Source organism: Bacillus rossius, chromosome 12 (assembly GCF_032445375.1).
Source record: "Bacillus rossius redtenbacheri isolate Brsri chromosome 12, Brsri_v3, whole genome shotgun sequence".
Classification (NCBI taxonomy): Eukaryota; Metazoa; Arthropoda; class Insecta; order Phasmatodea; family Bacillidae; genus Bacillus; species Bacillus rossius.
Genome location: NC_086339.1, coordinates 6055697 through 6071293, shown reverse-complemented (window position 1 = coordinate 6071293; position 15597 = coordinate 6055697). Strand labels below are relative to the sequence as shown.

General features: G+C 42.6%; 1 protein-coding gene across 3 annotated transcripts in view; it reads right to left on the bottom strand.

Annotated features, from left to right (window-relative positions):
* Positions 1–15597, bottom strand: part of LOC134537418 (B-cell receptor CD22-like) — a 188280-nt gene that overhangs the window by 135118 nt on the left and 37565 nt on the right. The gene's annotated exons all lie outside the window — the stretch shown is intronic.

The window sequence follows — 15597 nt, the reverse complement described above, 5'->3', positions numbered from 1 at the left end:
ATTAATAGGAACAGGGAGCTTATCGCAAAAAAAAAAATTGAACGGTGACTTGACTCAATGAGGCATAACCGCGCCACAAGTTTCTTCTTTGTGATTGGCCGAGCCAATCAGGACGCTTTTGCTTCTACACAGAAGGGCTGTGGTTCGTGTACATACAGTAGAACATTAATCTGGAAGGAATTCCGCCAATCACGAGGCGGCAGTCTTCTCGTCGTGCATAAGGACAATAAAAAAACTTGAGCGGTGACCGTAACATTATACGGCGGAGGAGTGAAGTTGGAGGTGTAAGGCAGATCCCTTTAAGTGATTTCAAATATATTATATACCGATTGTTTTATACTTAAAAATTACTACTCTGGAAACACGAATTTTTAACTATTTTAACTCTCTTAAAAATACAGGTTAAAAACTTAATCCGGAAACAAAAACTATATTTACGCTCTCAGCGCACTCTTAAATGCTTTTCGTAAACAGTTTTCAAATCGCGTAGTTTTTCCTGAATCTCTGCACACCGTGTGTGTTTGTGTGCCCGGGTAGGTGGGGCTCTTAAGGAGTGCATCCCAGAGGTCACTGAACCCAGGAATGTGTGTGTGAGAGATTGTTCTGAAGCAGAGAGTGGACACTTCTCTCGCTGTGCCATCAAGGCGTTATGGGAGTCGATAAGCAGAGAGGATCTGAATCTCTGAAGTGTTTCGGGGTCGATCAAAGATGGTGCGGGTGCTATTCGGGATCTACTTCGGCCCTCCAGCGCCCATTCTTACCAACCCACTCTTTTGGAAATACTTCATTAACTGCACTTTCAAAAACTTACATGATTTAACGAAATCGTTACTGAAATGTGGCACTTACACCCATAAGTGCGTAGAGACAGGTAATATTCGCGAATTCACTCTGTGATAGGCTAAAATCCAAATAGTTATACCTTAGTGCTGCCTCAACCTACCTGGACTCTTGGCCAATGAGAAAACCTCAACCAAAGCTGTGTCGAATCACAGGCTGCTACGCTGGGACGTCTCACAAGACAGCAGCCAATGAGTGGGCGACATCTGCCCAAGTGTACGTAGGATTGAGGAGTCTATCCTGGAGGTCATTGAACCCGTGAATTCGTCAATTATGGCAGACGTATTTAAAATTTTTGCTTCCATAACATGATTTTAAAATTTTAGATCTGCATAATAGAATAGAATGATTTTTACATGGATAGTAAAACATTTGGGAAGGGAGAATTTAATTCGAAGAAGATTTTATTGAAAAAAAAAGTACATTGTAGATGTTTAAACACAGTACATCGAGTTCTCTAATCGATTACACAAAAACACTTTGAATATTACACTGAGAACATGATTTTACAGAATGGATTCATAGTACTCTTTTCCTTCCAAATTATGGACAGAGCAGTTCTCTATATAGCGCGACGAGAGTTGTATTCCCTCCTACTCAATTTTTTTTCTCACTCCTCTGTATCATTTGCATTACAACACCCTCCCCCCCCCCCCCCAATCCTTACCAAACCCGCCAGGTACGTCGCAATTAGCCACCGAAAGCGTTGACAAGTTGACGAAAAGTTCAGCTTAAAAAAAAAGCGAGGAAGGGCATAAAGTTGTGACGCCGTATCGTGCCTTTCCTGGAATAAATGTTTCCCGTCTCTCCACCCGGCGCGGCGTATCTCGCGGATGTATTTCGGATACAGCACAGACGTCTCGCGCCCCTCCCACCCAACCCCTTCTGGGTATGGTGGGGTTTTTTTTCGTGTGCGGGGGCGCCGGGTATGAAATCGGCAAGCGCGACCGTAATTTTACTTCACGACGCAGCGAACTTTTCATTTCTGACCTTTTGCCCCCCCCCCCTCCCGTTTCTGTCCCTGAAGTGAAGCGGTGTGTTTCCGGGAATTTATATTTAACATTCCGTCGCACGAGGCCAATATTAATTTACACGAGAGAGAGAGAGAGAGAGAGAGAGAGAGAGAGAGAGAGAGAGAGAATTCCTCTTCATACCAAATAAGAATGTTCCAAGGGAAACAGCGAAAAAGCTCCAAAGGAAAAAAAAATTGCTAAAGACGTTTGAAATTCGCGGAACTTTGGAGGCACACATAAGCGAAGTGTACGAGCGTACAATATTCTTAACTTTCCAAAATGGAATATGATGAGTTTGTTGCAATGACATTGTCTCAACTACCCATGAAATACCAGCTTCAACTGACCGGCACGATTACGAAGAAATTTGTACTGACTGAATTAATGACTCATTTGGTCTAATTTAGCTTAACTTTGACGGGACGGCGCTTAGCCTAACTTTAAAATACTGCCTATTTTGTTCAAATTCACTAAAATAATAATACTATAAAGTTTCCGCACACGTTAGAAGTTATACTTCTACAGCATTACTAAAATAGTAACCTGAAACATTTTAAAACTTATTATAACACTACTAAGTAGGCCTATATGTTTGCTTAACCGACTGAAATCAGTCTGTAAATACTTCCGAAAAACAAACTTAAACTTTATTGACCTGATTCGACATTATTAGATAATATTTATCCCGAATTGTTCTACATTTTTTAATACATTTAAATCAATTCACAAATTAACCGCCGTTTATATTTTATAAATATTTTTATTAATTCAATGAGTGTTTATTTATGTTTTCTAGAATAACAAAGACCAATTTGTATTACAAAACTAGCATGGATTGAGAGGATGGAGGTGTGTAGTCGTATAACTCTAAATAAATTAATGTTTTCTGCAACGTGTTTTACTATTGGCTGTGATGAGCGAGAGGTGCTTTCCGCACTTGACTGGACCAATGAGAACGCAGTTACTCTGCTGCTGAACGTCCATGAGAAGAAAGAGCTACAGTTTTTTTAGAAACATCTTGACACGAAATATTTTTCGCAAAATATAAGTTTCCCTACTACTCAGAGCTTATATGATCATAAATTTTGCAGACATACACAAAATATATTGTAGCATAATAATCTACTAATTTTTTCTGTGATATATGAACTATAACCAGAGTAAAAAATTTTTTTGAGATCAGTGACATCTAGGATGGACTCCACAGTATTCTACATCCTTGGGCAAATGTATCCTCTTCATTGGCTGCTCATTGGAGATATGTGTGTATACTGGGTTGCTACGTGATTCGATGGTAATTTTGTTGATGGTTTCCCTTTGGTTCAAAGTCAAAGGTGAAATTGTTCGAAATAGAACATCCTGCGAAAGGAACCCAGAATATTTCCTGTATACACCTGTACAACAATAACTATAGCTATCAGTAACCGAGTGCAATTACGATTTATGAACGCCTGTTTATATTTTGCCGGGGTAAATATTTGAAATATTGCCTTTCATAATGAAACGAATCACGAAAACTACAATTTATTCAGTTTTTTTTTAAAGTAGCCTACTCTTTGGAGAATGCTTCGAGAGTTCAGAAGAATAAAATACTATTTAATTTTTTTTCTCCGAAATAATAGATCATGTGTTAAAATCCTTTGCTCGTGACCATACGTGTTTTATTTTTCAAAACCCGGTGGACAATCTTTATTCTGAAAAAAAAAAAATTGACAGAAGAGCGGCAAATAGATGACGCGAGGCTCAAACAGACACACGCCGAGCTGAAATGCTTTATTGGGGCGCGAGGGAGCAAATCTGTTCGGTTTTATTTTCGAGTGGATGTGGAGGAGGAGATGGAGGGGGAGGGGGGGTTGGGAAAGGGTGTGGGAGTGTGCATGGGGAGTTTGAATGGAAGTGGGTTCTGCCGCTCGTATGGAAATATCAGATCTGCCGGAACCCCTGGGAGGTAGGCACCACGTTCCTCTCTCGCCCATTTACCCCCCCTTCAACCCCCCAAAACCTAATCGATGAATTCACAGCGTGCCGCCAACTTTAATAACGGAATGCACCGACCCCTTTCCTCTCCCGACCAATCCCCCCTTCTTCACCACCCCCCTACGCCCCCCCCCCCCCCCCCATCCTTCACAAATAAACGCGTGCAAGCGCGAACGAGAGGTGTCATAAATTTTTCTCACCTTCTCTCTCTCTCTCTCTCTCTCTATCTGCGGCGTCTCTCAAATCGCACGGAAAGTGTAATAAATAACGTGATTTCACGTTCGGGCGTGTGATCCTATTTTTGAGAGCAGCGAACAACCCTGCAAACCCCTCCACCCCCTCCCCCCTTCCACGAACACTTTTTTTTTTTAAATTGCCTCGACCGCGAGAGAGTTTTCTCTCTACGCCTGGCTCGCGTAGCTGCAACTGGCGTCCGGAGACCCCGAACCTACCTGCTCCCTCTACTTACGTGAGACCGGACCAACTTTTGTTTGACACGTCTTACGACAACGTCGAGGATTTCAATGAAAAACTAAATTGCAGGTTTACGTGGTTTACTTGTGGCTGTACTTGAAAACGTCCATGTTGAGAACTACAGAACATTTGTGTGGTAATAGAATAGGTTTGCAGCAAACCCCACAAACCAATTTACCTTAATTCTCCGTGTTTTTTTTTAAAATTATAAATGTCTGCTTATCCAAACACGTAATATTCCAATAGAAAACAATCAGTAACATTTTTTTCGATTCTTTCTTATAGATAACCTCATAATTACAACCCACTAACTGTTTCTTAAATGACGTAACAAAACTATTTACAAACTAACAAAAATCCTCGGAACTGTGCAAAAATTCAAGCTACTTGCTTCACACTTCGACGAGGCATCAGATCATAAAGAATTCAGGCTCCCATTAAAAAAAAAACTTGATACACCACCGTTGCAGCAAGGACTGACTCAAATACAATATGCGTAAAGCATAGTTGATGATTAGCGATATATTATTTGCAAGCGTGTAACCATTTCCGTTGAATTCCCTGACCTGACATACATTTCCCCGACCATTCTCCGAAATTTTCCCCAGAGATTCGTAATTGCTAGAGATATGCAAAATTCGCGGATTCATTTCGCGATAGGCTAGCATCAAAACAACTATACCTTCGTACCGCTTCTGCGATTGGCCCACATTTTATACGGGGAACTGTGAGCCAATGGGAAACACTAAACCAAGAAAGTGCCGAATTACGGACAGCCTAGTTGAGATGTCTCACGCGTCAGTAGCCAATGAACAGGTGTCATTTACGCGAGTATTTAAAAGACTGGAGTCTATCCTAGAGGTCAATGAATCCGCGAATTTTGCAGGTCTCTAGTAATTGCTATACTACTTCGGGTTTTCTTTTTTATTTCCCGTGATGTTGGACACCCTGACTCACAAATTCAAGGATCGCAGGCTTTCGCAGACATTATCAAAGTTTTCTTGGCTTGTGTGTTTTAGCCGCGTTAAAAGTGAAGAGTTTTCCAACGTTTCGGGTGACATTGCAGTTGCCATCACCAGGGTAACAGTATTCTGATATTTGGCGAACTCTTCAGTTTTGACGCGGCTATAACACACAAGCCAAGAAACCACAATTAAAATATAAACCACTGGACACACAATTTGATCACTAAATTAATAACGATGAAATAAGAAAGAACATATACTATAACAAATTATGCTATACAATAAAAAAATGAAAGTTATAGCCAAAAAATAACGTAGTGAAGGAAAAAATTGCTATTTTGGGGGATATAAGAGAGAGTTTTTTTTTGCCGAAGATTAGATTACTATAAACTTTTTTTTCTTTTAAGTGCACCTCAGACAGCGGCAAAGAATCCAGAGGTCAAATTCTACAAGTGATGCAAGCTAAAATGAAGTATTTGTGGGGCGTTCCTATTTTCAGTAATCACCGTTTGAGAGTAGCTAGAAGAATACAAGGGTAGCCGTTTATCTCTAAGCCAGGAACAGACGTCGAAATAATTATTACAATGTAAATACGGCTGAGAAAGGTTTTAAAAGTACAACAATGAATCGCTGCCATTCGAGTACTTTATTTTACATCACAGTAGAATAAATGGGAAATATAATAACTCAGGAATATAACTTTACGATCCATATTTTAGTTTCAGTTTTTACTTTGCTTTCTTAGTAAATAAATATTTATTTTTAACTAAAACAAATATATGCGACTTTTAAATTTACCATGAGTAGTATGTAATTTGAAATATTGTATTTTTTATTTTGATTACAAAAAAATTGTTTTAATATATTTTTTTTCGGAAATGCGCCATTGCAGTTTTGCGCTGCTTGTCATGGAACAATTTCAATAATGCAAAATAATAAATGCAAATGAAAACATAAACCCACAGCTTACATCAGCTGATGTCGAAGCGATGGGTCCAACGACGAAACTGAAACAGGTATTATGTACAACACAGAAACGACAGTACAGACAAAACACATTCAGTCTTAAAATATCAGGCAGCACAACGATCCCGTGAAAGGAATTTAGTCATTGAAAAATAACAGCACCGGCGAACACAGTGGGCCAACAACTACGAGACAGTTTCAACAAGAACAGTAAATGCAGACACACAACAAACCTTTGACAACGCAGCAAACATTCGAACACAGCGATGAAAATACACGTGTATTACAGACAAATGGTGTGCACTTTTTTATTTCAGTGTAATCAATTATTTAGGCAAATTATTATTTTTTTACGATATTAAAATTTTAGGGTTTATCGTACTTGCCATCTGCTCAGAAGACAGATTATCTTATAGCTTATATAAAGAAATTTATTATAGGTTATAGATATTACTTAAAACTACTTTGGATATAATCCTTTTTAAAGGTTTGCAAGAGTAGTATATTTTAATTATAGTACACAAATTATAATAGACACACACAAGATTGTATATATTATATAATATGATACAGTTTATATTATATAATAAATAAATCGGTTCCTTTTATCTGACTTATTCAAGTTTCCAGGGTATAGCTTTCCGTCATCATTTTATTCCTTGTTTTTTTTTAGAGAGATCAGGTTTATATTGCTTTTTTAATACTACTTATACATTGAGTTTCGGCCTCCGTGGCGCTGTATATAACGCACCGGGCTACGGTGCGGGGGCTCTGGGTTCGAATCCCGGGTAAGACATGGATGTAATTTGTGATGTCTTAATACGCCAACAATCACAACTCCAATTTCACAGTGCTCAGAAGACAACCAGCGCACGGTAGCTGTTCCGTTTTCCCAACCTCCACGCGTCGACCACGCGCGCTCCTAGAGGCGAACGGAACAACACCGTGCAAGCGTGTAATCTCTATGTAAATACGTCGTAAGTCGAGGAAAGAAGAGGTGAATCTACGTCGGGGAGGGAGGGAGGGTTTTTTTTTTAGGAGGCGGCCATCAGGACCGAAGAGGACCCAGGGCAAGACTTGCTCGCACATGGGAGTTTTCCCACGGGGGGGGGGGGGGACGAGTGGACGGGATGATGGTCACAGGGTTGGAAGAAGTAGGAGGAGAGGGGATGTTGTATAAAACGCGCTCGACAAGAGTTCTCCAGGGACGGGAGAAACCTCTCTCTCTCTCTCTCTCTCTCTCTCTCTCGGCCGACAGACTTCCGCGCGGCCCACTGCCTCCCCCCCTCCTTGCTGCATTAGGACACACCGCCATCACCACCACCACCACCCCTCTCTTCAACTCCTGCGGCAGCCACTTTCCGGACACGTCCAGCATCCTCTCTCTCTCTCTTACTCTCTGCCCTGTCTCTCGTCCCCCTACCGCCCCTGGCCACACCCTTGTCGCGGTAATTCCCCGAGTGGCTGCCACCTCCTCCCGGCAGGAAGCAGCTCCCCTCCCCCCTCACCCCTCACCCATTCCCAACAGCTGCTTCCTTGTTTCGTCTTCATTCACAGTCGCATTACCGCCGCTAACGTCCGCTGCTTTCCAACAGGACAATTGACACATCCGCGGGATCGTCGCTCACGTAACTACATCGCCCAAGTGACATTTTTCCCCCCAATATGAATCGGCACGCGCTAAAAGGGTCTCTGTCACAAAAAAAAATGGCAAAGTGAGTTTAAGCATGATAATCGCGTGTTATAGGATAGCTAGAGACCGGAAAAATTCGCGGGTTCATTTCGTGATATGCTAACATTCAACTAATTATGCCTTTGTGCTGCTTCTGCCATTGGTTCACTTTTAAACTGGAGGACCGTGGGCCAATAAGAGACCAAGTATCGAATCCATAGGCTACTCAGCCGAGACGACTCACAAGGCAGCAGCCAATCAACAGGTGGCATTCGCCAGAGCAAAAACAGGATTGTGGACGCTATCGTAGAGGTCATTCAATCCGCGAATTTTTCCGGTCTCTAAGGATAGCTTCAACTGTCTATGCTAAAAGATATTGAGTCGCACGCGCGGGTTAGCTAACGTCAGCTAGGGAAATTCTTAACGTAAGCTGAAAGGGTTGCTTAGACAGATTTTTTTTTATGAAAACTGGGTTTCTTGGACTGTGGCCCTTTTAGCATATGCCGATTCATATGGAAACGTGAGCATTTAGCATCTTCTCACGGGGTGAATTCGCATAAAATCAAACACAATGCGCTGCTGTGTTCTTTTCTCTTAACACCGGCGCGATGCGATGGGCCGAATTTGTCGCGGTTTGATGTCGGAATTTTTTTTTTGTCACCTGCCAAACTCTCAACAAAGAGAGACACGTGAGACAATAAAAGAAAGTCTGGTAGATTTATTCCGCAAAATAAAAAAAAAAAAACTAACAAACCATTCTATAAGCCTTCGAGGCCTCTTTCCAGAGTTTTGCAGACATTCGGAAATATATCGTTTACAAACAAATTTTTCTGGCGTGGCCGCCCGACTGTTTAGCAGGACGTCAATCGAATTCACGTCATAAATATTGCAACAATTTTTTAATAAAATATTTTATTTATTTCATACACAACATTCAAGTCCGTCGATCGCGATGGGAATTCAAGAAACAAACCCTTGGTGGCTGTAGTTCAAAATACAGCCTACAAAAAAAATGTTTAGTATTTTATTCAAAGACTATTTCTGACATTTTTAGCTCGAGACCACCTTAGAATTTGCTGTTCCACCACGAATATTTTACAGATATTCACTTAAGGTGATATATAATGTGCGTAAAAATTCGTGTGACAATAAACCATGAAGTTTTCGCGACTTTTTTCATTCATTATATTATACTTGGTGAATATATGTTGAAGATTAGAAGAAAAAAGCAAAAAAGGTATCGATTTAGAAATTTTAGAAATAGCCCTTTAATAAAGCTAACCACGAAAAGATCAAGAAAAAAATTGGCTGTCTGTAAAGTCGGTTTACGGGCGATAGTTTAACGTGACGTCATAACAAAACATTGATTAAATGATTGCATACTTTTATGAATAAAATTGAATCATTTTTATTGAATTATCACTATTTTGTATGGATACAAAGGAGTGAAATTAAATCTACAATTTAATTGATAAATTTACTTTTATTTGCACTCATTAATTCAAATATTTTAATTATAAATTTAACGAAGAGATTATTTTAACTATAACTTTTATACATGTTTGGTATTTAACTTCTTCCAATATGTGTTATTCTGTTAAGGATAGGACGATGATAGGAAAAGTAGGAAACGAATGGGATTGTTTCAAGTTTAATGTGCCTCGAAAAAGTCAAATCGATGGTTGTTCCAATCGAGTGGAAGAGAGATAGATGCGGCCCAAGCGTACAATAAACGTAACGGGACACAGTGTAACGGAAAAATGTGCGCAACGGGACACTTTTTCGTGCGTGCAGCCGGCGTTCATCGATTTATTAGACGTTGTCACGTCAATAACAACATGGCGCGTGAGACCGAGAATTGTGTTCTTTCCGCGAACGAAGGCTCTCGGACATCTGGAGCAGTTGTTGTTGGATGACACACGTCGCTAGTGCGAGCAAGAAGCGCCAGCGAAGCGCACACACACACAGAAACTTACACAGCGTCACGAGATGAAACGAAATAAAAATTCTGCGAATTTATTTCGCGAGATGCCCAGATCTTTTTCTTCTGCTACCAGCTCTCTGTCCACAAGGAGGGCTCTGGGCCAATGAAAAACCCTCGCCCAAAAAAGAAAGTATCGAATCACAGGCTGTCAACGCAAGACTTCTCAACACAAGAAAAGCAGACATTGAACATGTATTCACGAATTCCCTATCTTATCTTCCCTGTGTATAAAATTACCACATATGAAATGATCGAAAATGACAGTGAAAGTAGACCGAGACCGGAAATATTCGCGGATTAATTTCGCGTTATGCCAGAATCCAAAGAGCCGCACCTTCATATAGCTTCTGTAATTGGCTCACAGTTTATCTGAAGGACTCTGAGCCAATGAACAACCTTCAACCAAAGGAGTACCGAATCACAAGAATCCCAATTGACAGGTCTCACAAGCAGGTGGCATTCGCCAGAGTAGGTAGGGGATTGTGGAGTCTATCTCAAAGGTCATTCGTTCATTCTCTAGGTAGAACTACAGATATGTATTGTGCCGGAAATTAGGCATTTCGTCACTTTTTTAATTTATTCTATAATTTTAAATTTTTTTTGGGGTTTCCATTTTTTTAATTTGTCTGGTGGTTAATGGGGGTGATTTACTTTTTGTTAGGCCGGTGTACGCCACCGATTTAAACTTGGTGCCAGTGGACCGAAGCCCCTTCCCAGGGGGCCAATCTGATATTTTGCTGTCTAATGTGGACATGGTCAGCCCGGTTGAAATTTCTCTCGCCTGCAGTCACGCCCCGAGTTTGTAATTTTAATTCCCTGCATGACCAAAACTGCTTTGAGCAGCTCCTGGGCTGCAAGCTGCTACCTTGTAGAGGCCTGCTGAGAAAAGCATGTCTCGTCACGAAGCAGTCTCCAGTGGAGCTGCGTTCCCACCTTAGTGGCTATTTCTGCCCCCCCTTCCTCTCTCTCCTCCTCACTTTAGTTCTGAGAAATTAAGCTAAGAGCAGTGACCGGACGGGACGATGACCTGATGCAAAAACCTTCTCCCGGGTCCGACAGACACATCCCTGACATCTAGCGGCAAAAAAAGTAACCGCGGGCCTGGTCGCCAGCGTGCAGAGCTTACCCTCATGACACCTGGTGGCAAGTCTGCTCACCACCTCAAGTAGTTCCCCCTTACGCCGCTAGAAGGCAGCGTCGCGGTGCCATAAGGCACTATGCTTTCCTCTCGCGGCCCGGAGAAGTCGATTGTTCTTTGTTTTCGTTTCGGTCCGGTAGAGAGCGCGCATGTCGTGTTGTTGCCACGACCGCCTCGGACTCCTTCGGAAATTTTCGGCTTAGAACCGAACCTACCCCCTCCTTTGACCCGGGGCCTTACCGCCCGATTTAATTAGGGGTTTTGGCCGATTGCGGGGCACTCAGCCCTCTGACCTCGGCTACTGACCTCGTCTCACCTACGTCCTCTGCGCTAAGAGGCTTTTTGCGGGAACGGTGATTTTCGCGTGCACGAGAATGTAGTCAGTTTGCTTAAGGGATGTGATCCCGTTTGTACAGTAGCCAGGCAGAGGTAGTTTTTAGAAAAGTCATGCGTAGTTAAATTTTTATTTATTCTTATTTAATTCTAAAAATTCCGGTTTCGTCCGCGCATCCTGATTTCTCGGTCCGCGGCATCCTGATGTCGGCGCGAGACACCTAGTGAGCTCCGAACTCTACACCCTGGTTGACAGGGTCGAAGTGCTGGAGAGAGAAATCGCTCCCAGCTCGGGGTCCTGCACCTCCACTGCGGGTCACGTTAGAAGAGAGGTTTCCGCGACCCGACGTTATTTTTTGAAGACCCGGGTGGTAATGTGAAATCAACATCCCCCCCCCCCCCCCCCCCACTTTCTAGCTACGAACTACATAAATCAAATGAATAGCCTACCAGCGAACAGTGCTTTCCTCAAGAATATGTAGAATCAACAAAACTAATCAGCGATGTAATTGTTGGGACATTCAAATTTGGTGCAATTTTTAAATTTTAATTATGTAATAATTTTTGCTAAGGTGTAACATGTACTGTTTTAATTACTCCTGGGGCGCCCCCTTTAACTTTGTTATTTACTAAGATTTTTATTGTCAGGTTTGAATAATACGAACACAAAATTCCTTAATAATAAACCAGGGAACCTATAGACCAAGCTACTTGTGTAGTGTTAATTTATTAAGATATACCTTCTTCCCTTAAAAGATCCATACTCCTCCCAAGTTGCTTGTGTCAGGGAGATCCAAATTATTTTGTTCTCCACCTCGTGCCACCTCTGGTCAATTACTTAATTTTCTTATTTTTCTTACCCAGCAAGTTTCCAAGGCTCTTTTTAATTAATTTAAAATAATTCAACTTTGAGGCACGAGGGGCGTTACAATTGGTAGCAGAGCGTGGTTTGGTCTATAGGCATACCTAAATAAAGTAGGCATACCTAAAATAAAATATAAAAAAAAAATTTAAAAATTAAATTAATTAATTTTTGTGATAGCAATTTTGTAATAATAACATTGTGAACTGATCGCTGGTACACCCGGTAGTTATATTGCTTTTCTATTTTAAAGTTATGATTGAGTTTTAAAGTCCCGTGCGGACTTAGTCTGCGCGCAGCGCAAGAAGTCGCGGCGTCCGGTCCGCTAGCAGGCCGGCAGCGAGACGTGTCTTATCTCTCGCCTCAGCTGGCGTCCCCCCCCCCCCCCCCCCTCCACATCACCCCGCTTGAGCCAGCGACACGCCCGTTATCTGAGGGCGACGACACGGCCCTGTTCCTCCCGCACACCCCTCTCCCTTGTCCATCGTGGGAGACGACCTTGCGAGCGGCAGGTCAATCCCCTTGTGGACATATACAGGTGGTGCAGGTCAACCTGACAGGGGACGTTCGCGCAGTTGTCTGAGTAGTACAGCGACTCTTTACGCAAATAAGTTTGGGCACATACCCCCCCACCTTGAAAGTGTGACTTACTCCCCGCGCATTGGGGTTAGTTGGTAGTTTATATTAATATAGGAAGCCTTAGGAGGTATTTAAAATTAAGATAGTTGTTAAGAGAGGAGTATTTATGGTGTACGTTTGAATCGTACATGTGTGTTAAATTTTTGTTTTAATTAGCAGTAATTTACGTCCGAGCAGTATGTTTAAGCCGGAGTTATTGCTGTCAGATGAGCTGACCTATGAGTTACAGCTACGCAATTTGCCCTCCAGTGGCAATGTCCAAGTCCTCAGGAAGAGGCTCAGGGCCGCCCTTCATGATGGTGTGCCCACTAGTGTAGCGAATTTGGATTTAGATGTAACTGAAGAATTCAACCTTGTTTGCGCCAAGTTTTATGATATATCGGCTTTCGTAAGCTATCTAGATGTGGAGGAAAATTTACCCAATGTCGAGCGACATATAGTCAGGCTAAAACATGTTACCCGACGTTTGCAAAACCTGAAACAGCTTTCGGCAGACCTTCTCCATGGAATTTATATAAAAGAGGTAGAACGATGTTTGCAACAGACGGCAGGTTTCCATTCAAAATTGGCGGCGAGAGCAGCCGTTTTGGAAGACACACGACGCAGTCAGCATTATGTGGCTGGGGCACAGGCTTTAGGCATCGATTGTCCCGCCTTCCCGGAAGGGGACGCTCCTAGCTTGCCCCTGGGAGTAGAGCAACCCGACACGCGACAATCAGAAGTACGGGCGACGGTAAACAGACAGGAGACGGAAACGAGCAGATTACCAGACGCAGCCCCTGACTCACAGCCACTAACGTCGCTTCCAAACCAACCGATACACGTATCTACCACTCATTCAGAGCCGCTTGTGCAGTCGACGACAGCGGCGACAAACATTACAACGAGTCATGTGACAACCCACCCCGTCACTAGCGTGACATTTTCACAGGGATTACCAACCTTGGCACACCAAATGACGCAACCATACCCACCAAACATGTTTTTCCCGTATCCGATCGCTCAGGGCTATTTTAACCCTTATGCTCAATTTCAGCCACAGTTTCCTTCATGGCAAACCACCCCACTTCCGAGTGCTGGTATTCTGCAGCCGCCACTCACAACGCCCCAGCTCACTCCACCACAAATCAGCCCCTTGGGTGCGACTCGGGAACAGACTCAGTCGCACCCGGTGTCACACCAGCCTTCACCTCAGCCGGCAGGAGCCGCGGCTCAGCCCCACGACTCAGTATTGCGGAGCACGACAGCCCCAGAAACTGGCTACAGTTTCTATGGAAAAATCACCCATCCTGTAGAAAGGCTACTCAAGGAATTGCCAGAGGCGTCGGGTCTGGACGCACACAAACTGATTGATTTCCTTCGAGTCTTGTTAAAGCTACGACAAAAGGGAGGGATTCCCGACAAACAAATTTTTGAAATTGTTTACCCGTACACCCAAGCTCCCCTAAGTGAGAGGATCATGGCAGCCATTGAGAATGACCTCACTTTCGACGAGTTTCATGAAGACGTGTTAAATTTTTGTATACCGAGTAGGCTACTCACAAACATCCGGTTGGAGTGGTTTAACCGACTGCAGCAGCGTAATGAAGCCTTGCCAAATTACGTGGCTGACATACGCGAAGCCAACCAGGTACTCAGGCTAAAGGTTTCCGAGAGAGAGGTCGTGAGTACGATTCTAGACGGTTTGAACCCAGCGGAGCGCTCGCGCTCAGTGTTCCAGGCACGCCCCCAAAATTATGCTGAGCTTGACAAACTTTGCGTACACGCCACAAACATAGAATACGCTGATTTTCAGCGAAATAAACAAGCCACATTCGCTAGTCAACAAGGTAGCAGCGCGGGAACGGAGCGCAGTAATTCGCAACATAAGAATGCAGCACAGAAACATCAGGGCAATACATTTTTCTCTTCAAGGCCACAAGGGAGATATCAACAAAATGCACATTGTACTTTCTGTAAAAGAGACGGGCATTCCCTGGCCCAGTGTTACCACAAAAACAACAAACAAAATGGCGACACTCCAAAAAACGCATAACGCGGTGGCCTGAACAACCTTATTCAGGGCCACCGAAAAATTCAAGTGTTAAAAATTTTTCTTATAAGTGGGAAGTTCAACTTGCGCCAAGTAATGGCAGTACACAAGAAACACCATTACACAAAAACAATAATCCTAACAACAAGGAGTCCAGGAATAAAAGTAACAAGCGAGGTCACAAACATAAAGAAAGAAAGCACAATAGCAGGAGAAATAACAAAAATAAGGGATATGGTAATTCAACGCACACGTACTCATGTAAAACGTGTGTTGATCCTACAAATAAGGGCAAGAGAAAGTGCCACCAAATTTTTGGTAATATTCCTACAGTAATTCCGTATGCAGTAACAACGATTGGCGAACACACTGTACCGGGACTAATTGATACAGGATCAGCGCGCAGCCTGATTTCTGGGCAGTTATTTAACAAGTTAAAACAGAGCAAATTAATTCTAAAGACTGAGACCACTAAGTTACAATGTTTCACAGCTTCAGAGCAGCCATTAAATATTATGTTAGCAGTTGTGATCAAGGTGAAGATTGATTTATATTCATGGAATTTCCCATTTTTGGTGTCTGATCAACTTGCCACAGACCTAATCTACGGGTCTGATTTCATTGCCAAGACAGGTCTAATCATTAATCTTCAGGCGAAGAATTTCGTTTTCAAATTCAACATGGGTAATCCTATTCCTTGTG